Source organism: Ictidomys tridecemlineatus, chromosome 6, assembly GCF_052094955.1.
Source record: "Ictidomys tridecemlineatus isolate mIctTri1 chromosome 6, mIctTri1.hap1, whole genome shotgun sequence".
Taxonomy (NCBI): Eukaryota; Metazoa; Chordata; class Mammalia; order Rodentia; family Sciuridae; genus Ictidomys; species Ictidomys tridecemlineatus.
Window position 1 is genome coordinate 120554552 of NC_135482.1, and position 27081 is coordinate 120581632.

General features: G+C 37.9%; 2 long non-coding RNA genes across 2 annotated transcripts; one reads left to right on the plus strand and one right to left on the minus strand.

Moving 5' to 3' along the window:
• Positions 1–1540: 1540 nt before the first annotated feature.
• LOC144365016 (uncharacterized) lies at positions 1541–24333 on the minus strand. The gene is made up of 2 exons (XR_013423276.1): positions 22999–24333; positions 1541–20825 (listed from the first exon to the last, which is right to left on the minus strand). It is a non-coding gene; the product is annotated as an uncharacterized LOC144365016 (long non-coding RNA).
• On the plus strand, positions 20821–22521 carry LOC144365015 (uncharacterized). Its single transcript, XR_013423275.1, has 2 exons — positions 20821–21825; positions 22348–22521. It is a non-coding gene; the product is annotated as an uncharacterized LOC144365015 (long non-coding RNA).
• Positions 24334–27081: the final 2748 nt, after the last annotated feature.

Genomic DNA, 27081 nt, shown 5'->3' on the forward strand with positions numbered 1-27081 from the left:
AGTGCTACATATATTTCCTGAGAAAGAAATATGAATGCAACAATTGGGTTTTGGTAAGATCTGGAAATTTTCTCTGTGTTTGGAGGGGACTAGAACATATAAGCACAGATTAAGGATGGAACAAGGAAAGATTTTCTGGTTGGTTGGTTTCATTTACTCAGTGATACAAAAGTGAGGTCCTTCCATATGTCAGGGGACACTCCTGCCTATGAACATCTTTTGAGAAGCAGGTACCTCAGTTTTCTGATCCACAAAATGGGGATATTTACAATGGTTGTCCTGACAATTGGTAATCTACATAAAAGAATTCATTCAGTTTTTATCAAAGTATGCAATAAATTCTGGTGTTAAAATCATATGATCTAGATGTGAGGTATCCCCCAAAAGCTCACAAGTGAGACAATACAATAAAGTTTAGAGGTGAAGTGATTGGGTTATGAGATCTTTAACATAATCAGTGCATTGATCCAGTGATCTAACAGCTGGTATTTTCTTTTTCTGTCTTTTGGATACATACCTTCATTTTCACTTTCAAGGGGGAAAAACTTGTGATTTTATATTTCAGTATAGGCTAGGGCTCAAGAAGGATGAGGTATATTGGTGTTTATGGAATAGAGAAATAACTAAATGTGAAGATTTGGTGGAAATCAGATCTACTCACACGTATCTATTATTAGATTTGATAGGCAGCTATTACAATTTCAAAGCCTCTTGGAATAGTGTATAAATAAAAAATGCAAACAAATTGCAGAAAAAACCTTAGAATTAGCGTTTCCTTATGATTAATTGACACTTATTAGTGTAGAGGTGTTGGGGTGCAGCGGAGCGTCGGAGGGGAGAAACCACACAAGAGACTCACTTCATGCAATCGCAGGGGGGAAGTTTATTGAGGATCCTGTTCCAGCACACTGGGACTCTGTGCTCACTCAAGAAGGGAGAGCAGCCCAGAGGCCAGAGCAGAGGTCAGGTGGAGCTTAAGTACACTTTTTGGAGAGGGTGGGGGGCTTTGCATACATCAGAACAAATCATCATGAGGCGCGGGAAAATTGAACAACAACCCTGAGTCAGGATTAGTGCATACATTGGCGGGAACAATTAGGGCAGAGATGATTGGTCATTTCTAAGTGGGGTACACATTTAAACTGATTGGTTCTGGGGCCTAGATGCGTACGTGCCATGCTACCTAGAGCCCTTAGCTATTAATCAACCAGGGAATCAATGGAGACATTTACTAGGCAGTTCCCTCATTGTTCTAACAACTACAGGGATTACAGGTTTTGGGGGTAGCAGAGGGACTCTAACAATACTAGTCTTTTACTTTTTAACCCAATCCCTGCACTTTGGAAACTTTAGGATGCCTGGTCTTTTACACTTTAACTCAGGCTCTGCGGCTTAGATTCAGCTTGGAAATTTTACCTTTACAATAGTCTTGTCAAAGCAGCTGTTCCTGCTTGGGGTGTAGCCTTAGCATGAGTATAAAATGAACACTCTTACAGTTAAACTAAGCTGCTCTCATATTTGAAAATAATACACACGGCACTTAGAAAGATTATTTTTTATTTTTCAAGAATATGTCACAAATCCTAAATACCACAGTGAGGCATCTCAAAATACTCTTTTCAATTTCAATTTCAATTTTGTAGATTTTTACATGCTTTTATTTTAGGCATGACTTGGAATGCTGATTACCTGACTATAGGACATCAAAATTGAAGAAATATTCCTTTCCATCTATGTTAATCAAAGCAAAAATATAAAACACATTAATGGGCTAGCTTTAGGCTCAGTACTAAATCCCATGTCTCAATTTCTCCAAGGAATGGAGAGATTGGAAATGACAGTGGGAATGAGTGGGACCAGAGCAGTTTGCAACTCTTCACGGGAGAGTAAGGTCTCCCTTACCTAAATGCTTCAGTTTATGTGTGTGTGTTGTGTGTGTGTGTGATTTTGGAATATTTGCATATAATAATGAGATAATTGAAGATGGAACCAAATCTTAACACAAAAATGTGTTTATGTTTTTGTATATTTCGTAACATATCCTGAAGGTAATTTTATATAATATCTGTAGTGTGCTTGCACTTTGGACTGTGACCTGTCACATGAGGCCAGGTGTGGAATTTTCCACTTGTATATGTCAAAATTCAAAGACTTTTGGGACATTTTGGATTTTAGGTTTTTGGATTAGAGATTTTCAACCTATATAATAATAGACATAACAAGTCAGGATATATCTGATTTTCAATTTTAAGTGGATAAATTATTATGTAGATGTTTTACAAACATTATCTGTCTTCATAATTAAGAAATTCCAATTAGTCTGAAAAACAAATACTGAAGTATGACCTTCACAATGTCTTTTGGGTGGTTTTTTTTTTTTTGTGTGTGTGTGTGTTTTATGCCATTGAGTAACTTTTTGCTGACATTTAGAAGAGCAAACTAATAGCTATTTTTAATGGCTGACAAACCCATTTCTGTTCTCCCTAGTTTCCAAAGGACTTGAGGTTATGAGTAACTCATAAAAGTTACATTTCCACAAGTTACACTAACTCATTAGTTTTCTATCATGTTAGGCATTGCTTGTTCTATAAATATGAATGCAAATTTCCTGACAACTGCTCATCTACAACACAAGGGGCTTGTACTAATTGGATCATCTCTCAGGTCCCTTGCATTGCTGTTATTGTCTGTTTCACACTATGTGTGAGGCAATTAAACAGACGTGTCTTCAAGTTACTCCTGAGTTATTGTTGCTGGGAGGGAACTGTGATCACATTATGTAGAAAAAAAGTCAAGTTTCACAACTGCCTGAAACTAGGGAGCTGGTAAATCCACATTAGGATCTTGCTGAATTTCTTCAAGTGAAGGTCTGTCTACATGGCATCAATGTGGAAGGAAAGTCAACCTAATTCATGCCTTCATAGGAAAGAAAAAGGACCACAAAGTGATCTCGAAAATTCTTTCTGTACACAGATGACTAAACAGAAAAAGATCATTTACAAATTAAAATAACATTCTTTAAAATAATTGGTAAATAAGAAATAACTATAATTATTGCTAATCTAGAAGATTAAGTAAGAAAATTGCAAATGAAACTTCAGTTCACAGCAAAAACAACTCTAGTGAAAATGTTTTGTTTGATGGTTTTCATTATTTACTAAGAAAACAACAAAAAGATTATCAAACTGGGAATTAAACCCAGGAATGGTTTACCACTGAGCTATATCCCCAGTCCTTTTATTATTATTACTATTATTAATTTTGAGACAGGGTCTTGCTAAGTTGCCCAGGCTGGATTTCAACTGCTTCCTGCCTCAGCCTCTGAAGTTGCTGGGATTAGAAGCATGTGCCACCATAACCAGCTACTTTTCATGTATTCTGAATGCTTTATCAGTAGCATTTTTACTGTGGAACACTTTTTCTGAAATGGCCTTCCTGTTGGTAGCATAGAATTGCACTCTCCTGGTTTTCTACATTGGTTTATATTTTAGTCAGCTTTTCTGCTGTTGTGACTTAAGACCCAGCCAGAAAAACTGCAGAGGGAAAGTTTATGTGGAGGCTCATGGATTCAGAGGTGTCAATTCATAGAGAGCCAATTCCATATTTTGTGGCTCAAGGTGAGGCTGAACATCAAGGAGGAAGAGTGTGGTAGAGGGAAGCAGCTCACATGATGATCAGAGAGCAGAGAGAGACTCCACTGGCCACATACAAAATATATATTCCAAAGCCGTGCCCCAAAGCCCCCCACCTCCTCCAGCCATACTCCACCTGCCCCCAGCTATCACTCAGTTAATCCCATCAGGTGAGCGATTCCTGATTGGATTAAGGCTCTCACAGCCCAATCGTTTCTCCTCTGAACCTTCTTGCATTGTCTCATACATGAACTTTTAGGTGACACCTCACACCCAAACCATAACATTGTGCAACAAATTCTTCTCAGTGAGCTTCCTGGGTCCATTCTCCTCCACTGCCCCTGAATGTCAGTATTCCCCAAAGTGTGACCCTGAGCTCTAATGTGTTGCATGCTCTAAATGGCTTTGTCTTGACCTAGAATTTAACTGTCTTTAACCTGTGATGGCACTCATCATTAAATTCCGGGCAGCAGTCCTTGCAATCAATATTCAAATGTTCATTCCTTTCAGTCCCACTTTTGCCACCGTGGCCCAAGTTTTCCTATCTTCTTTAAAGTAAACTCAGAACTATTCATCTATTCATGTCACCCCCATTTCTCTATGATCAGAGGCAGTTTTTAAAATGTGCATATATAACATGTCACTCTTCTACTTAAAGCTTTTTATTGTCTGTCCATTGGTTTTACAGTAGGGGCCCAAATTCTTCCCTGGCTGGTGATATCGTTCATGATCTGACCTCAGTCCTCCTCTCAAGGTTTTTATTGAGACATTCCTCTTCCTTGTCCCTTTTTGTGTCTCTGATTTTTGGAATGTGCCATGTGGAATGTTTTGACAACTGGATTTTTAAGCCTTTGTAGCTTATTTCTCTCTCATTAAATAGAGTAACAAATCATTAAAATTTATAAAAAGTCTAAAACATTTAATAATTTTTTTCTTGTTTTTATGCATAAGTCTTACTTGTTATTCCCAAAACCAATGACTAGAGTTCATTCTCAAGTATGTTTTCATTTGCTCAATGCCTTGCTCTTTAATCATATTTCTTGGTTTGTAAGTTGTTTATTATTTTAGTTTCACATTATATAGTGTTACTTAGAATTAGGTACATGAGACGTTACATAGATTTATATTTTAATTTTATAACATAAAATGCATAGATTAAATTGAAATAAAGTAATTTTATTCTTGTCTGCTGCTAGTAGTCCTGTTTATAGTAGGAATTCTATACTTTCCAAAATTAAGATATTCCTCTAAATATAATATTTGAATTTTGAAATTTTCTTCTGTTTTTAAAGGAAGAGTTATTTGTCTAATTATACAAGGCCTGGCTTTGTTAACTATTTTGAACATGGCAAACATTTTCTATAAGTTCAGAGAGCCTATTTGTAGATCCAAGTTTTGGCAAAATGTGTATTTGAAAATATTTTGATAAAAGAATTTTATCATAAAACATATTTATCACAAAATATATTAATTGCTGCATTGTATTATGGTGGCAAAAAAATGGACTTCCCCTTAGTAAAGGAGTAGATGAATCCAATATATATTATAGTACCTCTACATTAGAATTCTCAACAGAATGTTTTCTTCCCCCAGAGGCTATCTGACAATATCTGGTGACGTTTTTAGTTGTTACAGTTAAAAGTGAGTGTGGTAAGTCCTTATGGCATCTAGGGGACAGAGGCCAGAGATGATGCAAAACATCCTATAATGCATGGGACAGTTCAGTTCCTATGACAAAGAATTACTGTGTCAAAAATAATCAGTACTGTTGATATTGAAAAGCCCTGGTACACAATATGAATGTAATTAAGTCATTCAAGGAGTTTAATTTAGGCTATGCTAGAATGTTTGCCTAGAATGCACAAAGCCCTGGTTTGATTCCCAACACCACAGAAAATGTACAAGTTGAAGGATGTCTGTTGTCTTGAAAGTATTTTTTCACAAGGTACTATTGAATTTGGAAACCAACATGCAGAAAAGTAGGTATAGTATGGCACCAAGTTTGTTAAACAAAGAACACCTTTCATAATGTGCTTGTTTTTTCAAGTGTATGAAATGGTCTTACAAGTGCAGGGAACCCCTGGGAAGTATGCATGAGAGAGATTTCACATGTTTATTCTATGTTGGGAAGGCCTGATGCCCAACAGGTGAAGGAAAGGAAGCCCCAAGATTCAGGAAAAGATGTTTAAAAGACATTAGGATGTATTTGTTTGCTAAATTATAAATTATAACATTTTATATGCTAAATTATAAATGCTTTTGAAAATTAAAGTTTTCATGTTTCTGATCAGCTGTGTGTTTCTATGACCAAAATACTTGATAAGAACAACTTAGGGGAGGAAAAATTTATCTTGGCTCATGGTTTCAGAGGTTAGTGGGCTGACTCCATTGCTCTAAGACCAAGGTGAGGCAAAGCATCATGGTGGATGAGTGCTGTCCACCTCATGGCTACCAGGAAGCAAAAAGCAAAAGGGGAAGGGGCCGCAGGGAAGCTGAACCCTTCCAGGGCATACCGTTAGTGACTCACCTTCTCCTGCCACCCGCTACCACCAAGTTAGTCCATTTATCTCAGATGGACTGCTTAGGTAAAAGCTGTCACCACCCAATTTATCATCTCTGAAATCCTGCATTAGCACTGGAACTTTGGATGGGGGGGACAACTCATATCCAAACCATAATAACTTTTTAATACTGGTGTCTGTTAGTCACCTTTTTGTCACCATAATATGCCTGAGATAATTATCTTATAAAAATCATCTTATAAACATAAAAGTTTTATTTGGACTCTTCAGTTTTGGAGGTTCTGGTCCACACTGAAGCAGATCTATTGCCTTTGATCTCTGATGGATGTGCATTTGGCACTGGTGAGGATTACTTTGTAGAGTGAACTGTTCATCTTATGACTAGGAAACAGAGAAAGGAAGAGGCTGGTGTCCCATAATCCCCTCTGGGGACATATCCCCAGTGACCTACAGGTCTCTCATAAGGCTCCTCCTCCTAAAGGTCCTACCACCTCCCAACAGTGATATCTGGGGACCAAGCCTTTCATGTGTGGATCTTTGGAGGTCTTTGATATCCACATCATAGCATGGTGATATTCAACACACACTAAAGCAGAAAACAACCACAAAAAAAGTATTTCTCATCTTTTGAAGATTCTCTATGATTTGTAGGGAATTAGGCTCATGTAGAGTAAGCTTACAAAGTAACTCAGAGAGTGAACCAAGACAGAAAGTCTTGCTCCCCACAACTCCAGGGAGATTTGTACCTAAATGGAAAAGCAATCAACAGAGTACCACCTTCCCTGGGGATTGTTGGTGAAATTTCAGCAGCTGGATTTACAACATGCCAATAAGGACATTTGTCCCAGGAGCAGCAGGAAGTGAGCACTGGCGATGTGAGAAGACCACATGGAGGCAAAGAATGAGAGATACTGCAGAGAGTGGGAAAAGGAACTTCCCTAAGGATTTTTTTTTTAAGTGAGTATTGTTGTGGGCCGCACTCTTATATTCTTGAACTGTTTCTTTTAGAAAGAGTATACAACAAAGACCTGCTTTCAGGACTTTCAGAACAAAGCTGTTATTCCTCACACCAGCTCCAGCTGTCTTCTAGAAGGGAGCTGAACTTCCCCAGCTGGGATCACCCTGGTCATGGGTGTTCCATGAAGGGGAGGGGGCTCCTCATAGGGACCAGAGCACACCTACAGAGCTCTTGGTTGTTTTGTAGGGAGAAAAACAGGGATGGCAATTTTAGAAAGACTTTAAAAGGGCTAAGGGACTAGAATTCATGGTTTTTGAAATGTTGGTAATATTTTAAAAATAGAGTCAAGAGACATGGAGCTTCTAAGGTCAGAAGTCAAGATGATCAAGGGCTTTCAGAAAGGAAAGAGGAACAAAATGCCAGACAGTTAAATAGCCTCAGTGTCTTCTTATGTTAAATTTTTCTGTCTTGAATTTGATTCAGTAAAGAGCAATCTGTTTATTTAAATTGTATTTGTCAGAAAAAGCCAATTAAGAAAAGGCACCATCTACAGAATGATTCATAAGAGATATGGATCTCAGATCATGTTTCCAAAAAAGCTTACATTAGTGAGTTCCAGTTTCCCAGACCACCATGTTGAACACAGCTCAGCATTTGATGAGCGTCTGCTGTTTCCCAGGTTCCAGGCTGCAAGGTGAAGGTGTCAAGCTTGCCTTCACATGTTGTGTGTGGTGAGGAAGACACTGAGCAGAGCGATGTCTTGCTATGAGCAATGCAAAATAAAAGGCTGGGCTAATTAATTGTAAAATAAAAAGAGATGTGGATAAAAAGTTTCTGTCATTGGAGCTACAACTCAGTGTCTTATTTAGCCCTGGCGAGAGGAGATTCAGTATGAGAAAAGGTTGATGCTACAGAATTATTGACAATATTATATTTCCTCCCATTGATTGAGGAGATGGGGCTGTACCTTACAGTGTAAACATAATCTCATCCAAATAACTGTAGTCATTTTCAAGTTGTGAAGAAATAAATGAGCAAATCAACAATGTTCATAGAAAAGCAAGCCACTCTCTCTTGGTTTTGGGGAGGGGTAACTTTTGTGACAAATGATTTTTACATGAAAGATAATTTTCCTTTGCACACACTTATTTGTATTTACTCTTTGGCCTGTTATTTGGCAAAATATTTGTAGTTCCAAAAGTCCATTCTGACGGGCTTTTTGATTATGACTTTCCTCCACTAGAGAATGTAATTGTGTTTTATCTGAGAATTCAGGGAGTGTACAACCCTTCTGAATCCATGCATATAATCTGGTCTATGTTTTATTCCAATTCATTTCTAAAGTAGGATCATCTATCCATTTTTAGAGCACTATTATCAAATATGTAATCCAAATGGAACTGTCACTTTTGATAAAGTTCTTTCTTTCTTTTTTTCTTTTCTATCTTTGTATCAATGCTTTCCTAAAAGATTCATGTTAATATGTTTTCCCAGTAGTGCTGGTGCTTAACAATATTTATTGTAATTATCTGTAATACTAACTAGTCATTCACTAAATTCTGAGTGGGAAATTCTTTTAAGGTTATATAAAGAAATAAAGAACATAAATCTTAAAAGATAAACCCAGGTTATTACAATCCCTTTCAGAATGATTCAGAGTGGAGTGAAACTGAAGATTTTTTCAGGTACAAGGAACAAGGACATGAGAGCTTTTTAAATTTGACGTATCTATATGTTGTGCAAAGGAAGCAAAGGCACCAAATTCAATCTACTTGTATACATGAATATAGCATTGTGTAGAACTTAAATACTCTACATTATCTACAAGATGTCTACCAGAAACTACTTTTCTGAATGTTGTCATGTGTGACAACATGGGTGGAATTGGAGATCATTCTTTTCACTGCAATGAGCAGAAAAAGACAAGTACCACATAATTTCATTGTCATATATGATATAAAAAAAGTTGAACTCATGAAATTTCAAGTAGAAAGGTGGTTACCAGAGGCTGGGAGAGTAGGAGGGAAGGATATTTGGGCAGAGGTTGATCAATGGGTACTAATTTGTCATCAGGAGTAAGAAGTTCTGGAGTGCTACTGCATAGTAGAGTGACTAGAGATGACAATTTGTACCATATGTTTCAAAAAGTTGGAAGAAATTTTGAATATTTTCACCATAAAGAAATGATAAATGTTTGAGGAGACACATATGTTGGCTTTGATTTGAACTTTACTCAATTTATGCAAGTATGGAAACCACAGTAGCTAAATAAATTTAAATTAGAAGTGAAACTTAGTTTCATAAAGAAATGATAAGATGATATGATTAGTTTAGATATATCACAAGAAAACTGAAGTGACTATATAAGTATGAGAAAAATTTTCTGCTTTTTCAGAACAAGGAATATTTCCAGACATAGGAAGACAGTTGACAAAGACAAAGAGGTTAATTCAACAAGAATACATAACTATTTCAAATATGTGTGCCTCAATAATAGAGTTTAAAATACATGAACAAAAATACATAATGATAGAAACACTTCCTTCTCAGAGATTAATACAACACAGATAATTAATATGAAATAAATCAATTGAACAGTACTCTCAACCAAGTCAATCAAACGGGCATTTTTTTAATCACTCCATTTAAGAGAAGCATAAGAGACACTCTAGCAAGTACCTTTTTGTATTTCCACAAATATAGACCATATGTTGTACAATTAAACAAGATTCAAGACTCAAAAAACTTAAATTATGTGTATTCTACATCTGTAACCTCAATGGAATTGCATTAAACTAGGAGTGCCCCTTTTCTTGAAAATTCACAAATGGTGAAAATTAAACATCACAGTTCTAAATAATTGATGGGTGAAAGAAGTTATTAAAAGGAAAATAGTAAAATATTTTGAACTCAATTAACATGAATAAATATAACTGTAAAAACAAACAAACAAAAATACCAGTTTGTGGGATTCATGTAAAGCTTTATTTAGAGGAAAATTTATAGCTTTAGTCTTAGAAGCAAAGATTTAAAGATATTATTCTAAAACTAAACATACACATACCATATCACCTGGGAATTTTATTCTTTTTAATATTTTTATTAAAATAGTTGTTGATGGACATTTTTTAATTTACTTATTTATATATGGTGCTGAGAATTGAGTTCAGTGCCTCACACATGCTAGGAGGCAAGTACTCTACCACTGAACCACTACCCCAGCCCCGAGAATTTCACTGTTATACAGTCACTGAAGAAAATAATGACCATGCAAAGACTTGTGTGAATATTCTTTGGGTGTTAATAGAAGCTTTAATCCTAATAGTCAAAATGTGGAAACAACTCCAAATGGAAATCAGATGGTAACTGGATAAACTGTGGTATATCTACACAATGAAATGCAAACTCAGAAAAAATAAAAAGGAACAGATGGATGATACATTCAACAACACAGATGAATCTCAAAAAGCATTACACAAAGTGATGGAAGTCAGGCACAGTAAGGTGCATAGTGTCATTCATATGAGAAAAGACAAACCTAGTACCTGTCACAAAAGGCATATCAGTGTTCCTTGGGCAGTATAAGGGTGGGTGGGGACTACCGCAAATTAGTCCAAGGGAGTGTTCTGGGAGATTAGACACCCTGTATCTTGAGAGTGCTGGTATAAGGTACCTGGATGGGTCATATTTCATCAAACTGTTTTCTTAGAATGAATCAGTTTATTAAATATAAACCATAGTAGTTCATAAAGTTTACTAAATAGAATAAAAAAAATCTAAATGGCTACAAGAGACAAAACAAATGTCCTTTTTTTCTTTCTTGTCTCCATTGGCTCTGCTGAGGGTGCTCTAGAACATTCCCCTCTCTAACCACTGTTCTGTGCTCATGAGTCCAGGAAGTGGCTGGCTCTGAGGTCCCTGGGTCCAGTTCACCCTGTGTGCATGTGCAGAATTTGGCAAATGTTCTATATTTGCACCATGGAGTCACGACCATAAGCTATTTTCAGAATAATCTTTCCTTCCCTATTTTTAGCTCCTTTTTTGTGCACTTTGGTGATTCATTCAGGAAGAAGAGAAATAAAAATGAAGACTTTTCTGTAAAGCTGCTACAGAAGTGAGAAAACTCCTCTCAAGTTTTCAATAAAAATTTTAGTTAATTCTTCCTAACACACAGCATGATTGCTTGATCTTGTTGCATTAAAAAAATCAGATAGTAAGTATGGAGTCAGTAGCATGTATTAAAAGCAAGCAAAAAAATATTGTGTGAAACTCTTATGCCAGTGGGAAGAAGATATTGCTTGGATTTGCACTTCAACTTCTTAATATCAACTAGGGTTTCTCATGATATGTTGATACTCTTGTCCCTTTGAATAGGATCTGGGCCAGCTGATGCAGTCTAGGGTGCTTGTTGGTGCTCCACCTGTATGCTGACCTACAAAACGCCTTTCCATAAAAAGCTTTAGAACTGCAATCCAAATCTAAAATTTAAGACCATTTGTCTTGAATTTCAGGTTACTAACACCAATACATTTTTTAAAAAGAAGAATAATTTGAAAATTCCCATGATATTGTATCTTAATCAGTTTTTACCCAGCAATGTTCCTTTATATATTTATTATTGTTCTAAATATCAAAGTGGTGGGCATTTATGTAGCTGGATAAATTTAAGGAGATTTTTGTGTGTTTCTTGGATTCAAATTTATAGACAGAACTAACTGAAGTTCCATTTATGTATCTTAAGTGATTTTTCAAACAAAACTCTTAGGCTACATAATTTTCTGTCATCTGCTCTTCTCTTTCCTGAAATTGGCAATGTTGATATTTTAAAATTTACCAGTACTAAAAAACAAACAAACAACAAAAAAAACAAAACATCTTAGCCAATGCTTCCTACACATCTGGCTGAGGGAGCCTGACCAGCTCCATTTTCCTTGTGACATCATGTTACAGTCAGCACATTTGTAAAAGTATTTACGGTACTTTGTTAAAATGTCCATCTCCTCCCAGATGTAAGAAATGGTTTTCAACTTACTGTCATCTGAATGTATATGTTCCCTCTCCTGATTTATATGTTGACATGCTTACATCCAAGATGATGGCAATAATGGGGGGGGGACTTTGCGTGAGGTGACAATGTCTTAAGAGCAGAACCTTCATGAATGGAATTAATGCCCTTATAAGAGACACCCAAGGGAATTGTCTTGCCATTTCCACCATGTAGAGGGCACAGCCAGAAGATGGTTACGAACTTGGAAATGTGTCTTCACTAGACTGGGAATCTCCTGGAGCATTGATCTGAGACTTATCAGCCTCCAGAACTGTGAGAAATAACTTTATATTATTTGTCAGTCACCTGGTTTATGGTATTTTGCTGTAGCATCCCAAATGGACTAAGAAACACCTGTTAGCAGTTGACATTCATCCCAACTGGATTCATTTGGAACATATCGCCTGTCTGACTTTTCTTGCAGCAAGTTTCTGACAATCTTAATTTAGGATCCATTAGCAAGGACTGCAGCAGGTGTTTCTGTTCCCATTCATCTAACAACTTCCCACATCAGCCAAATTGGCTCCTGATGTGTTTATGCAAAGACTGCTTGGAGTAATGCATCAGAACCTAAAAGAGAAGGGAAAGGAATTTGTGCTGAGAAGCCACAAATCAAATTAAAACAGGGAGATACCATCTTGCTAATAATGAAGAGGAGAACTGATACCAACTTAGTTGTAAAGAATTGTTCATGTGTGGTAAGTAAAAACAAAGCACGAACAAATTTGGTAGAAGTTTATCTCTCTGAAATCTGGATCCTATCTTGGCTGCTACATTGTGCTTTGTTTATCAGTTTTTGGAATTTGGAATAGAGAAAGACAGTGTTTGAGTTTGTGTTCTTCCTGTAACTAGCTGTTCATTCAAAGGAAAATTTTATCACTTGTCTGTGACTAAATTTCCTCATTTAAAAAATATAACTTAGTTAAACTTTGTCTGATTTTTTAATATAGTTTTTTTTAATTCACTAAGTGAAATGAAAAATCCCTCAGTAAAGGGTAGAAGGTTAACATTAAAATGCAATGAATTATAGTAACTGTATTTTTGCTTTTCCAGTACAAGGTGTTCTTAATAGGGTATACATAGTATAATTCTTTTCTTTTTATCAGTAAGTCTAGCTAATATTTTAAATTTATTTTGTTGCTAGGAGAATCTTTTATTAGTTTCATAAAATATTGGTATAGTGCATCTGCATTATTTGAACTGCCTAGACCCAGTTTCTGTGGATATTTCCCCATATTCTCTTTCTTCTTTTTTTGCACAAAGCTTCCATTTTCTAATACAATGATAATTAATGGGTTCATTGACCCAAAGTGAAAGTGTCTGGTGATTGAGGTCATAGATAGAAATTTTGGAACTATTATAATTCATGTCTTTGCCTTGTATTTAAAAAAAAGGATCTAAAGTAAGAAGAAGAAAGTCAGCCTGCTGTAAGAAGCTGACATAAGAGACACATAGTGTTGAAGGTGGGGTTGTACCCTGCTGCTTTTTGTTCCCCCAAATAATTTCTATTCATGTTACCCATCAAAACAATCTTAAACATTCTTAGTTAAAGCTTATAGGTTTTCACTTGCAACCCAAACAACCATAATTCATGAAATTTGCAGTTTACTTACTTTCAAAAACTATCTCATACCCCAACAACACCTTGTAACTTTAAATATTAGGTTGCATTTCTTTGTGGTCTTAAACCACATTGTTTATTTTCTTCTCTTTTCTTCCCCAATAAATACAGTCATAGAAATTATTTAATATATACTTTTACTCCATCTGACTTAGTACAAAGGAAACACTAAACTATACCATGCTCTGTTACCAAAAAGTTTTCTGAAGTTGTGGTGTTAAGGTAGATATCCTCGAACAGGAATGAATGTGTATATGCATGCCAAAAAAATGTTGTCTGCAATTTCACGACCTCATGTTCTTTAATTTTCTTCCCAACCTGTATTTTTAACAGATAAATGATGTTTATAAATATGGCATCTAAAATTATTTTTTCTCCTCCTTAGCAATCTTCTCTATCAAAAAAGTGGAGATCACTTTAAGACTGTCTTTGATTCATGTATTGTTCTCACTGAAGAAGCATTAGTCTAACTATGGCTTTGACAGTAGTTATAAGAACTCTTAATTTTTATCATTTTGTCTATTGAATGGTTCTCAAGTGGTTCTAAAATATGCCACAGACAACACAGCTGTTAAGAGTGGAATGATGCCGTTCATAAAAGCTGTGAGTCAATGGCTCTTTGCTGTCTTAACTTTCTTACAGAAATTTAGAGTTTATTTGGGTAAGAGAAAATGAGGCGTCACATTTCAGCTTGAGGGAATGACATGTTCTTGCCAGACCAGCAATATATTATTCCAAAAGATGTTTTGTAAAGAATACCAAAAGATGTTTTATTTGTACTTCCAAATGTTTAATAGTATCATCATAATGATGAACTTTTTAAGAACACAATTATATAGACAGCATCCTCCAGAATAAATAAAATTTATAAGCTTCAATTTATTATTAGAAAATTTATGGAGATTTTAAAAGAACATAAAGCAATCTATTCCCAACCTTTCATAATAATAAACTGATCTAAACTTGATGAAATTATAGCTATTTTGAAGGCTTATAGGGACTTTGAGATTACTTGGTCATAAGACTACATGGAAGGTAAATGACAAGTAAAAGAGAGAGATAATGTACACTAGGAGTTCAAGGAAAGCAATTTGGAGAAATAAATGTTAATCAGAGCTAATGGTTACAGGGCAAGGCTGGTGGGACTAGGATGGCTATAGTTTTGTAGGTAAAAGGAATATTATGGCAGTTTATCATTTTTAATTCTGTAACCCTTGCTCAACTTATTCAATTTCTCTTGGCCTCAGTTCCCTCTTTTAAAAAATTGTGATAATAATAGTACTTACTTCCTGGAATAGGTAAGATTAATTAGGATATGATATGCGAAGATTTTAGCACAGTACCTTGCAAGTGATGTTTTCACTAAAGATCAGCTTTGATGAGAAGAAATTGGAAGATTTTATACAAGGGATGACTTGATTAGATTTATATACGTTTAAAGATCATTCTTCAGTGTAGGAATGGATTTATAGAAGAGCAAAACTAAATGTGGTAAGATTAATTAGAGTGACTTTATATTAATCCTGGCAAGGAGTGGGCTGGGATAAGAAATAACAGGTGAAGTGAGCAACATGGAGGAGTGGGAAAACCTGGACCCTCCTTCCCCACACAGACTTATTCAGCAGTGATTCCTGAACAAATTTCATTTGTGACAAACAATGAATGATTAGAAAGACCCTTGCATGGTGGGAGAATGCAAAACCAAGCTCACAGAGGCCAGTAGAGAGTCAGGACACATTTTCAAAGCGATAATAACCCTCATGCAGTACTGTACAATCAGGAAGAAACCCTCTACCAGCTTCATCCAGGGGATAGAAGAGGTTAGATTCATGTCAGCATCCAAGAATTTCTGAGGGGGATCCCCAGAAGAATGACTCCTGTCTTGGCCAGTCTTGCAGTTCTGATGATCCCAGCACATTATGGTTGCCAAAAGAGAAAGGTGTGGTCGCTTGGACTGGAAAATACCATTGATCCTCCCCCTTGCTCAGCAGAGAGAGCAGACAAAAATTCCAGCTCTCATCTCCACAGAGAGGGAAAGAGTTATGCATGCATCTAGTAACCCAACTTCTTTAGGTTTCCACAAAGAACTAGCATTTATATCATCAGAATCGAAGCTCAGGCAATTCTGACCTAGTCTAGCTGCCTATGGGGGAATAGTGGCAGTGGCGTAGGATGATAGATTCCATAGTTTTCTCCTATCCCAGGCTCAGTACAGAGAGAATGAACAAAACCCACAGCTGCCTTTGCAGAGAGAGTTGGCAAAGTCCCCAGAATCTCTGGTCAGGCAGATTGGTGAGAGTCTTCTCTTGTGTGAGAACGATTCATGAAGACTAGAAGAGTTTCCAGCTTTGTATAATATGGAAGCATCAAGGAAAATTCAAAGTAAATGAAGAATTAGGCAAACATGTTCCAAATAAGAGAACAAAATGGATTAATTCCCAGAAACCTATAAGGAGACTGAATTATAAAAAAATCTGAAAGTCTGAACAAACCAATAAGAAGTAAGAAAATTAATTGACTTAGTAATAAAATAATCATTGCAATAAGGAAAAGTCCAAGAATGTTCGGGCATTACAAAGCACTTTTTTCCAGAACCCATGGCCTATTTATGTATGGCCTACAAGCTAAAAATTTTGTCTTTTATAATTTTTTGAAAGTTGTAAAAATTAAAAGAATGTGCAACACAGATCATATACTTAAGTCATACCCGTCAGGAAGGCTATTATAACTTAAAAAAAAAAAAGCCAAGTGTTGGCAAGGGAATGGAGAACTTAGAATCTTTGCATACTGTTTGTGAAGCAATTATGAAAACAATATGAAAATTTCTCAAAAAATAAAAATACCATAAGACCCAGTTATCCCACTTCTTGGTGTTTATGCAAAAAGAATTGAAATTAGCATCTTAGGAAGATATTAGCACTCTTATGTTCATTGCAATACTATCTACATTAACCAAGATGTGGAATCAACTTATGTGTCCATCAACAGACAAGTGGATAAAGATTGTGTGTACATACATACAATGGAACACTATTCGGTTTAAAACAAAGGAAAAATTTTCAGTATATGAAAACATTTATAAACCGTGAGTACATTATGCTAAAAGCAATAAGCCAGTCACAGAAAGACAAATATTGCATGATTCCACTTGTATGAGGGATCTAAAGCAGTCAAATAGAGAAAAACAGAATGCAATGGTGGTTATCAAGGGCTAGAGAGAGGGGTAATTGGGAGTTTTTGATTAAAATAGAAGATTTCAGTCAAGCAAGATGAAGTAGCTTTATGGAACTGCTGTACAAAGTTGTACCCATAGACAACAATAATGTACTATAGACTGTTATACATTTGTAGAGAAGGTTGATCTCATATTTAGTGTTCTGACCATGTTAAAATAAGAGGAAAAAAAACTTTAAAAAGTACGGAGAGAGCAGTACAGGATAAGTTCTAGTTTTTGAGTTTTTTTTTTTTTTTTTTTTGTGTGTGTGTTTTGTATTTTTTGATACTAGAGATTGAAGCCAGGGTGCTTTATGCTGAGCTACATCCCCAGCCTTTTAATATATATTTTTTAAAAATTTGAAACACTGTTTCAAATACTGAAATTGCTTAGGACCTTGCTAAATTGCTAAGGCTGACCTTACGGTTGTGATTCTCCTGCCTTAGGCTCCCAAGTCAATAGAATCTCAGGCATGGGCCACCATGCCCATCTACTCGTTTTCTAGGATTTTTTTTATTGTTGCATAATAAATTACCATAAATGATACAGTTTAAAACCACATATTTATTTTCTTACACATTCTAAGGGTTAAGAATTAGACTGGGCTCTCTTATCTGGGTCCTGTGTTCAGGCTCTCACAAAACTGAAAGCAAGATGTCAGGGCTGCAATATCATCTGAAAGTTCAACCGTGGATGACTCCACTTCCACACTCTTCAGAATCAAATTTTTTTTGGGAACAATACTGCAATTACCAGTACCACATATTTAATGCAGATTGCATCCTTATTCTGATGCTCCATAATCCACGGTGCAGCTGCCATGAACACTGACTCTAATGACTCGTGCAAAGGTAGTTTATGTACTTTGGCTCAAAAATGAAAACCTGTCCTAGAATATGAAGAAAAATGTGACAGCCAGTGTCTATTCTGGTCATGTAAATTTTACCACTTGCAGATTTACAGTGTAAAACTTGTCTTTCAAGCATGTCTCCTCTTGAACACTTTGATGAATGCTCATTCTGTTCTTGGAATTCAATCTCTTTGATGTTGACCAAACTCCTGCTTCTCACATACTATCAGAAGTGGAAAAACTCATCAAAAGTTTAAACCAAATGTAATTATTAAAAATGTAGCTTGCAAATAGAAACCCATCAAATTTCATAGATAAAAAGAAAGGAGAACAATGAATAAACTAAATAAAGAATGCTCACAATTATAAAAGGAAGTTCTACAATGGCATTTCATAATTTTTCTATTTTAGTGAAGAATCTTTTCTTGAAAATCTTGTTATAATTGGATAAATTGGATTCTTTAGTAGGATGGAAATAAATTGAAATATTGAAACATTCTTAGTTTGTGCAACATTTAGAACAATCATAACTATGGCAAGTTACTTGAGGTTTTTCTTGTAAAAAATATTGTTAAAGATGGTATTCTGCAAGGAAGCAAATACAGTTGACACTGAACATGCTGGGGTTTAGAGGTGGGGGCTTACTTCTCCAAGACAAAAATAGCAGTTGAGCAGCACACATTTTGTATGTTGTATGTATTATAAATATTGAAAGATATGCAGATAGAGCATGAGATCACTTTTTACTGCAACACAAAATTTACTGGAAAGAGGAACTGCTCAGGTGAAAAATGATGAACATCCTGTGTTGTTTTTAGCAGATATTCACAAGTCTTGAGCTCACTGCATAGCAACAGGGAGGTGGCTACCCAATTATTACAGCAGTACAATAAGAAATGCAGTTAATTTTAGGGCAATTATGATTTAATACTGCATCTTTACCTTTATTTACATTTCTCTGTACTTCAAGTGGGACATGTATAGTGTTTGTGTGCTTAAATTTTGATAAATTTTAACATATAAATTAGCTTTGCATGTATTTATGGTAGAAAATGATAAAAGACTACTATCTACCTGTATTCTATGCATTCATGACACACATAAGTCTCTTAATTTTTTCAAATACTTTTATGCTATACTGAAAGGTTAATAAAATAGGTACTTATCACTCTGTTTTTCTATATGCTTAACAAAACACTGTTGAAATCTTGTTTCCAGGATGTGTTGTCCCCAACTGTTAACTCTTTGCTAATCTTGTTCCCAGAATGTGCTGTCCCCAACTGCCAAACTGCAGGATACACTCCCTCACTTGGTTGCAGGCAAACTGCCCACTCACCCTGACCCATCAATGAACTTCCCTCCATGCCCTCTCCAAGAAAAGTATATAAGCTCTGCTCAAGCGGTTCTCAGGGCTCTATCTCTCTTTGCTGTAGAGAGAGCCCCAGCATGCTGGTCTCCAAATAAACCCACCCTTCTGCTGTTGCATAAGAGAGTCTCTTGTGGTCTCTACTCCGACGTTTCGCCGTACCCTTACATTTGGTGCATTGGCCGGGAACTGCGAATCGCCGGACAAGGAGACCTCAACAAGACTCCTTTAGGGGGGTAAGTAAGGCGCCTTATCTCCTTCTTATTCTCCTCCTTGTTTTTCCTTTGCGATTGTCTGGCTTCTGGTTTCTGGCTTCTGGTTTTGGGCTCAGAGAAGAGCGAAAGCTCTCAGAGCTTCTGGTTTTGGGCTCAGAGAAGAGCGAAAGCTCTCAGAGCTTCTGGTTTTTCGGTTTTGGGTTGGCAGAGTGTGGTTGTCAGCGGAGAGCGTAAGCTCCCCCTGGCGGTGGTGACAGACGTGTCAAGAAGCCACAGGCCACGGTCTTTTCAAGGGACGCTTTGAAAGACTCTGGGGGGGACGGAGGTGCCCCCATCTGGGAGGGACGGAAGTGCCCTCATCTGTATTCTGCTGCCAACCCGTCTGGTTTTGCCGGCATCTTTTCTTTCTCTCAGGTTGAATCACTGTCTGTTTTTAATCTTTGCCTCTGAACTTGTGTTACACATTTACTGTTTACTGTGTGTCCGTGTTTGTGTCAGTTTGTATTGTCCCTGTCTTTGTTCAAGTAACTTTCATTATAGGACAGAGTCATTCACTGGACTGAAGTCCACATAAGGGCTCAGAATCTTTCTTTTTCAGTAAAACACCGGACCTGGCAGACTCTCTGTGCCTCAGAATGGCCCGCCTTTGGAATTGGATGGCCTCCAGAAGGATCTTTCTACTCCCCACTAATTTGAAAAGTCAGAGATATTGTCTTTGTCTTTCAGCCGGGACCACATAGCCATCCAGATCAACAGCCGTATATCTTAACTTGGCAGGACCTTTGTGAATCTCCTCCTCCCTGGGTGAAGGCTTTTCTTGTCCCTGTTCCTGCTACTACCCCTCCCCCTACGATTCTATCTCTCAAACCTCCTCCTCCACCCTTTGTTCTCCCTGAGTCTCAAGATTTGACCCTGCTGGACTCTCCTCCCTTTCCTTATCCCCTGCCTCCATTCCCCAACCCCCAACACCCTCTAAGTGTTCCCCTGCTGCTGACTCAGCTTCTCCACCATTGAAGGAGGTTAAGCAAGCCCAGCACCCTTCAGATGACTTCCCCGAGGCACACATAGGCCCTCCTCCCCTGGAGGAAGCTGGCCCGCCTAAAGGAACTCGCCCGCAGCGAATGAGTAAAAACCCTGAAGCCCCCGTGATACTTCCCCTCTGTCCTTATGGGCCAATGATAGAGGATAACCATGGTGGAGAAATGCAAGCCTACCAGTATTGGCCTTTCTCCTCTTCAGATCTATATAATTGGAAAAATAACAATCCCCCTTCTTCCGAGGACCCCACCCGGCTCACAGGTCTGATTGAGTCATTGATGTTTTCACACCAGCCTACTTGGGATGACTGCCAACAACTCTTAGGCATTCTCTTCATGACAGAGGAACAAAAGAGAATCCTCCTGGAAACAAGAAAAAAATATCCTTGGACCAGATGGGCGACCAACACAACTTCCCAACATAATCGAAGCTGACTTCTCCTTGAACCGACCCAACTGGGACCCCAACACCTTTGAAGGTAGGGAGCATCTGTCCACTTATTGCCGGGCTCTAATAGCGGGTCTCCGAGCAGCCGCTAGACGGCCAACTAATTTGACCAAGGTAAGAGAGATTATTCAGGGGCCTAATGAATCACCCTCTATGTTTCTGGAGAGAATTATGGAGGCATATAGGAGATATACTCCTTTTGATCCTCAGGCAGAGGATCAAAAGGCATCTGTCACGATGGCCTTTATTGGGCAAGCTGCCCTGGATATTAAAAAAAAGTTACAATGCTTAGATGGATTACAAGATATGACTTTGAGAGATTTAGACAGAGAAGCCGAGAAGGTATACTATAAGAGAGAAACTGAGGAAGAGAAGGAACAAAGGAGGGAGAAAGAAAGGGAGCAAAGGGAGAAAGAAAGGGAGCAAAGGGAGGATAAAAGAAGCTAAAGATGGGATAAGGCCCCATATTCAGAAATATCTGGCCTTAGGGGTCCTAAGGCCCTGTCAATCGGCCTGGAACACTCCCCTGCTACTATTGCCCCATTCAAGACCTAAGAGAGACCAACAACAGAGTGTAGGACATTCACCCCACAGTACCTAATCCATACAATCTGCTTAGCACTCTTAACCCCGAGCGAAAATGGTATACTGTCCTGGACTTAAAAGATGCTTTATTTTGCTTGCCTCTGCATAAAGAAAGTCAATTACTGTTTGCTTTCAAATGGGTAAACCCAGAAACTGAAACGTCTGATCAACTAACTTGGACCAGACTCCCACAGGGGTTCAAAAACTCCCCCACTCTTTTTGATGAAGCCCTCCACAGAGATCTCAATAACTTCAGAACCATGCACCCTGAAGTCACCCTACTCCAATATGTGGATGACCTGCTACTGGCAGCAGACACCAAGGAAAACTGTGAGTCTGGGACCCAAGCACTATTATCTGAGCTTCTGCCAAAAAGGCCCAAATTTGCCAGCAAGAAGTAATCTTCCTGGACTATTCCCTTAGGGGCGATAAACAATGGCTCACTGAGCCCAGAAAACAAACTGTTGTGCAGATACCACCCCCATCTAATAAGAGGGCAAATGAAGAGGCTAAATTGACAGCCCTAAACAGAGGAACCATGTTAACACTTTCCATACGGGGGAACATAAGTCAGGAGATTTAACTACGTCGGAGCACCCCGACAACTTAATATCTGAGGACACTGACACTGAACTCCTTGACAACACTGAACCCAACTTGCAATTTCAGAAAGCCCTACACTACATTAAGGATGTACATCAACTCACTCACCTTGGTTCAAAGAAACTGCAGGCATTCCTAAAAGATCAAGAACAGAGTTTTCCACTAACCAGCTCACAGCGAAAAAAATTAGCTGAACGAGTAACAAAAGCCTGTCGGGTCTGTCAATTGGTTAATGCTTACCCCTCCAAGCTTCCTATAGGAAGGCGCCTTCGAGGAACCAGACCAGGACAATTCTGGGAAGTGGACTTTACTAAAATTAAGCCAGCAAGGTATGGACTTAAATATCTCCTAATCTTTGTAGATACATTTTCAGGATGGATTGAAGCCTTCCCCACAAAAAAAAAAGAAAAAAAAAAAAAGAAATGGCGCAAATGGTGGTCAAGAAGATCCTGGAAGATATTTTTCCAAGATACGGCCTGCCTAAGGTAATAGGGTCCGATAATGGACCGGCGTTCATGGCCCAGGTAAGTCAGGGGTTAGCCAGGACCCTGGGGATTAATTGGAAGTTACATTGCGCTTATAGACCCCAGAGCTCAGGACAGGTAGAAAAAATAAATAGAACCATTAAAGAGACCTTGACAAAATTAAGCTTAGAGACCGGCATAAAAGATTGGACTATGCTCCTGCCTTATGCATTGTTTCGTGCAAGAAATACTCCCTCTGTTTCTTTGTGTAACCTAACCCCCTATGAAATTCTCTATGATGCCCCTCCTCCAATAAGGGACCTGACCCCAACTCTAAGACCTAACAATTCCTTTCACACTCTCTTGCTTGACAGACTTAAAGCTTTTAAAAAAACTCAGTGATACCCGTGGAAACAGCTGACCACTGCTTACCAACCTGGTGACGAAGAAACTCCACACCGATATCAAGTGGGAAACTTCATCTATGTAAGACGACATCAGGTGTCATCCCTAGAACCCTGCTGGAAAGGACCATACCAGGTGCTACTTATAACACCTACAGCGGTAAAGGTAGACGGAATCACTTCCTGGATCCATGCCTCTCATCTCAAGCCTGCGCCCTGTCCATATTCTGGTTGGAAATTGAAAAAGACTAATAACCCTCTCAAATTGCATATTCGCCATGTGGATAGGGCTAAGGACTCTCCCCCTGACCACCAGTAGTCCTAACCCTCATCAGCCCATTCAGCAGCGATGGTTGATCATAAATCCTATTGGACAGAAAGTATGATCTATCTCACATACAGCCCCCTTAGGGACCTGATGGCCATCTCTCCACCCAAACATTTGTCAGTTGGCTATAGGTCTTTTCTACTGGGTATCCCTGATGAAAAAGATCCCACTAAAATTCCATTAAATCCCTTCCGTACCATAGATAATAGAAACAAACATTATGGATGTAGGGACACGAGAGCCAGATGCAGGTTGGCTAATCTAGATTACTATGTTTGCTTGGCAGACTACCAAAGCCACTAACAGTCATGGCTGTGTGAGATAAAATCCGACTTCTTCTGTAAGTCATAAGGATGTAAACATACAGGGGCTACCTGATGGAACCCAAACCTCCACCAGTTCTCAGACCATTGCCCCCTTGCTGAAGTAACAGGTACTGAGGTATCTCTCCACCCATTCACTCCTCTCTTCTCCTCTCAGTGCCCACACCGGGACCCACCAGGACTATCCAAAATGTAATGAAAATGGCCTTTAAAGTTGCTTTATCATTACTAAAAACAGGTTACTAAAAATTTAAAGTCCCTCACAGGCTTTTTGGGATAGTCACTCCAGTCTTCCCCTCTGCTCTACCTGTTCTACTACTCAAGTTTTTATTGCTAAAAAAATCCCAAACCCCTTTCCCATTATTCTTCTACATCTCTCCTTCCTCATTCTCAGATCCACGGAGCTGCTCTCAGCACCGCCTTCCCTGTCCTCCCACTCTGTACCAGGCCCACAGAAAAGTCTTAACTGACCTTCTCCAGAAGTCTTCACTATGGCTGACTTTAGGACTTTCAGCAAAAGAGTCCCTATAAAAGAGTTCAGTATAGATAAACTTCCTCTTTTCATGTTGCCCTGTTCTACTTGGCCACTGGCTGGAAAAATCAGCACTCCTAAGCTAGACACCCCCTTACTAGTTTTTCACAAAATATGTGAACAGGGCCTCTGGCCTTGAGCTGAGGCTTCACAGAGATGGCTACATTTCTAAGATAAAAAAGTTATCAACTGGCGCCATGGTAACAGTTGGCAAGGAAAAAAAAAATTCTCCCCCTCCCAGGTGTCCTTGAAAAGTTAACTTGCCCAGAACAGAGAAAAAAAAATAACAGAAACAAAAACTGCTTTTTGTGAACTTCTGCAGACTGTGAACTTCTGAGCCCTTTCCCTTACATGCTGAGTACGGAGTTCTAAAGCTGCCTAAACTTGGGGTTCAGGGGATTAATTGATTACAGCGGAAGCAATGCCCTCTGAATCCGATTGCAGCCAAATAGAACTGTTTCCCTGTCTTCAGTGCTATCTTAGGTACCTTGCCTTGTCCGTCCCTACAACAGTATAATTCTATATACTTAAACATTATTTATGTTTTCATAAAATGGTCAACAGATGTGATTAATTATGTAATGGTGCAGATGTTTCCCAGAGTGCTCTATCATGACGCAGGTTCATTTAAAGATCAAATAGGGGGGCATACAACCCGGTTTCGCCGGGAACCTGTATCCCTCACTTTAGCCATCTTATTAGGAATGGGAATTGCTGCAGGGGTGGGCACAGGGACCACTGCCCTGGTCCATGGGACACGACAAATGACCCAATTAGAAACAGCAATGGACCAAAACTTAAAGATATTAGAAACCTCCATCACAGCTTTGCAGGAATCTTTAACCTCTCTCTCTGAAGTTGTTTTACAGAACAGGCGAGGGTTGGACCTCCTCTTCATGAGAGAAAAGGGCCTTTGTGCTGCATTGAGGGAAAAATGTTATTTTTATGCCGACCATACTGGAGTTATAAAAAAATCTATGAGTAAACTAAAAAACGCCTTGAAGAGCGTCAGAGAGAGAGAGAGGCCCAAAAAGGGTGGTATGAGTCTTGGTTCACACAGTCCCCCTGGTTAACTACACTTTTATCAGCCCTGGCCGGCCCTCTAATAATTCTTATATTGTTGCTAACTCTAGGACCCTGTTTGCTCAATCGTGTAGTTTCCTTTCTCCAATCCCAAATTGGACAAGTCAAACTTATGGTAATCAGACAACAATATACCCCACTAGCAGACACAGAATGTGACACCCCGCAATGATCACTTTTATGATTAAAAGTAGCCAGAAGAAAAAGTGGGGAATGAAAGGTTAATAAAATAGGTACTTGTCACTCTGTTTTTCTATATGCTTAACAAAACACTGTTGAAATCTTGTTCCCAGGATGTGTTGTCCCCAACTGTGAACTCTTTGCTAATCTTGTTCCCAGAATGTGCTGTCCCCAACTGCCAAACTGCAGGATACACTCCCTCACTTGGTTGCAGGCAAACTGCCCACTCACCCTGACCCATCAATGAACTTCCCTCCATGCCCTCTCCAAGAAAAGTATATAAGCTCTGCTCAAGTGGTTCTCAGGGCTCTATCTCTCTTTGCTGTAGAGAGAGCCCCAGCATGCTGGTCTCCAAATAAACCCACCCTTCTGCTGTTGCATAAGAGAGTCTCTTGTGGTCTCTACTCCGACGTTTCGCCGTACCCTTACAATACAACTATGCTGCAAGTTTTTCAAATCATCACAAAGGAAAAAATCTTCATACAATTGGACACAAGCAGTATAATTCTATGTTGTTTAAAGGTCAATAATAGATATATAAGAAGTGTGTGCTGGGATAGTGACATTTTAATATTAAAACTAGAATTGAAAATATTCTTTAACAGAGTTATTCTTAGTTAATAGGTACCTCAATACTTACAGATACAAATATTATTTTTTTAAAATCAATTGGGACAGCAATTTTTAATAATTTTAAAGAAGAGCACAGAAAAAATTATGAAAATATCAAAAAATAAGATCACATTAAAAATACATTCTTCAGGAAAAATTAGTAAAACTGTTAGGGAATGAAATTATTATGATTATGCAGGCATCTCTCAGGAGTTATATTTTGGCTATATTTCTAAGACTTAGATAATATAGGAAGTCTTTGAAAAGTTTACTTTAGAAAGAAATGTTTTCTTTTTCGAATATAATTTATTATTTAATATAACTTTGAGTTATTTAAAAATATATTCTGCCATAGATTTCCAATAAATTATTCTGTAAGATCATAAGTATAACAATCAAATTTTTTTGTTGAAATATCAATATTTCAGAAATTAAATAAGTTGAAATTCTTTTTAGACAGATTTTTCTTCTCAAAAGTATCCTAATTTGGACAATAAATTAAATGACCATCCTGTCTCTAGATATAACTCTTAAACCAAGCCTCTGTGTTTAAACATCTGCAGGTAGAGGGCAAGTTGCACTTATGGTTCTTATTTTCCAAAAATATATATGCTAGTGTGACAGAAATTGGTACTTGAAAACCAATTTAATGGCCTTTCTTTTGTTTGGTGTGACTATGAGATCAGGTTCTGTTGGTTATAAACACTGACAGGAATAATCCATAGAATCTCGCATATTTGCTTCTTCATCCCTCGTTTTTAGCTTGCTGAGCAACATGGAGATAAATTTAATCATGACTTGTGAATCCCACGTTAAAGGTTACAGTTTGTCTCCCTAAAAGGAGTCTGTGTCTATGAATTCACTTGGAGAGCCTGCCAGCCAGGAAAACATGCAACTGTTACCTAAGCAAGAAAAAAATTTAATAAGTAACTCACTGAAAATTTGGAGTTCAGGATGGAAAACAAGATTAATTTATTTTTAATACTCAAAAAATAATGTTAGAAGCTCCATTATTTAGTAAAAAACAACAACATAGAAATGTGTACTTTGATGTGGG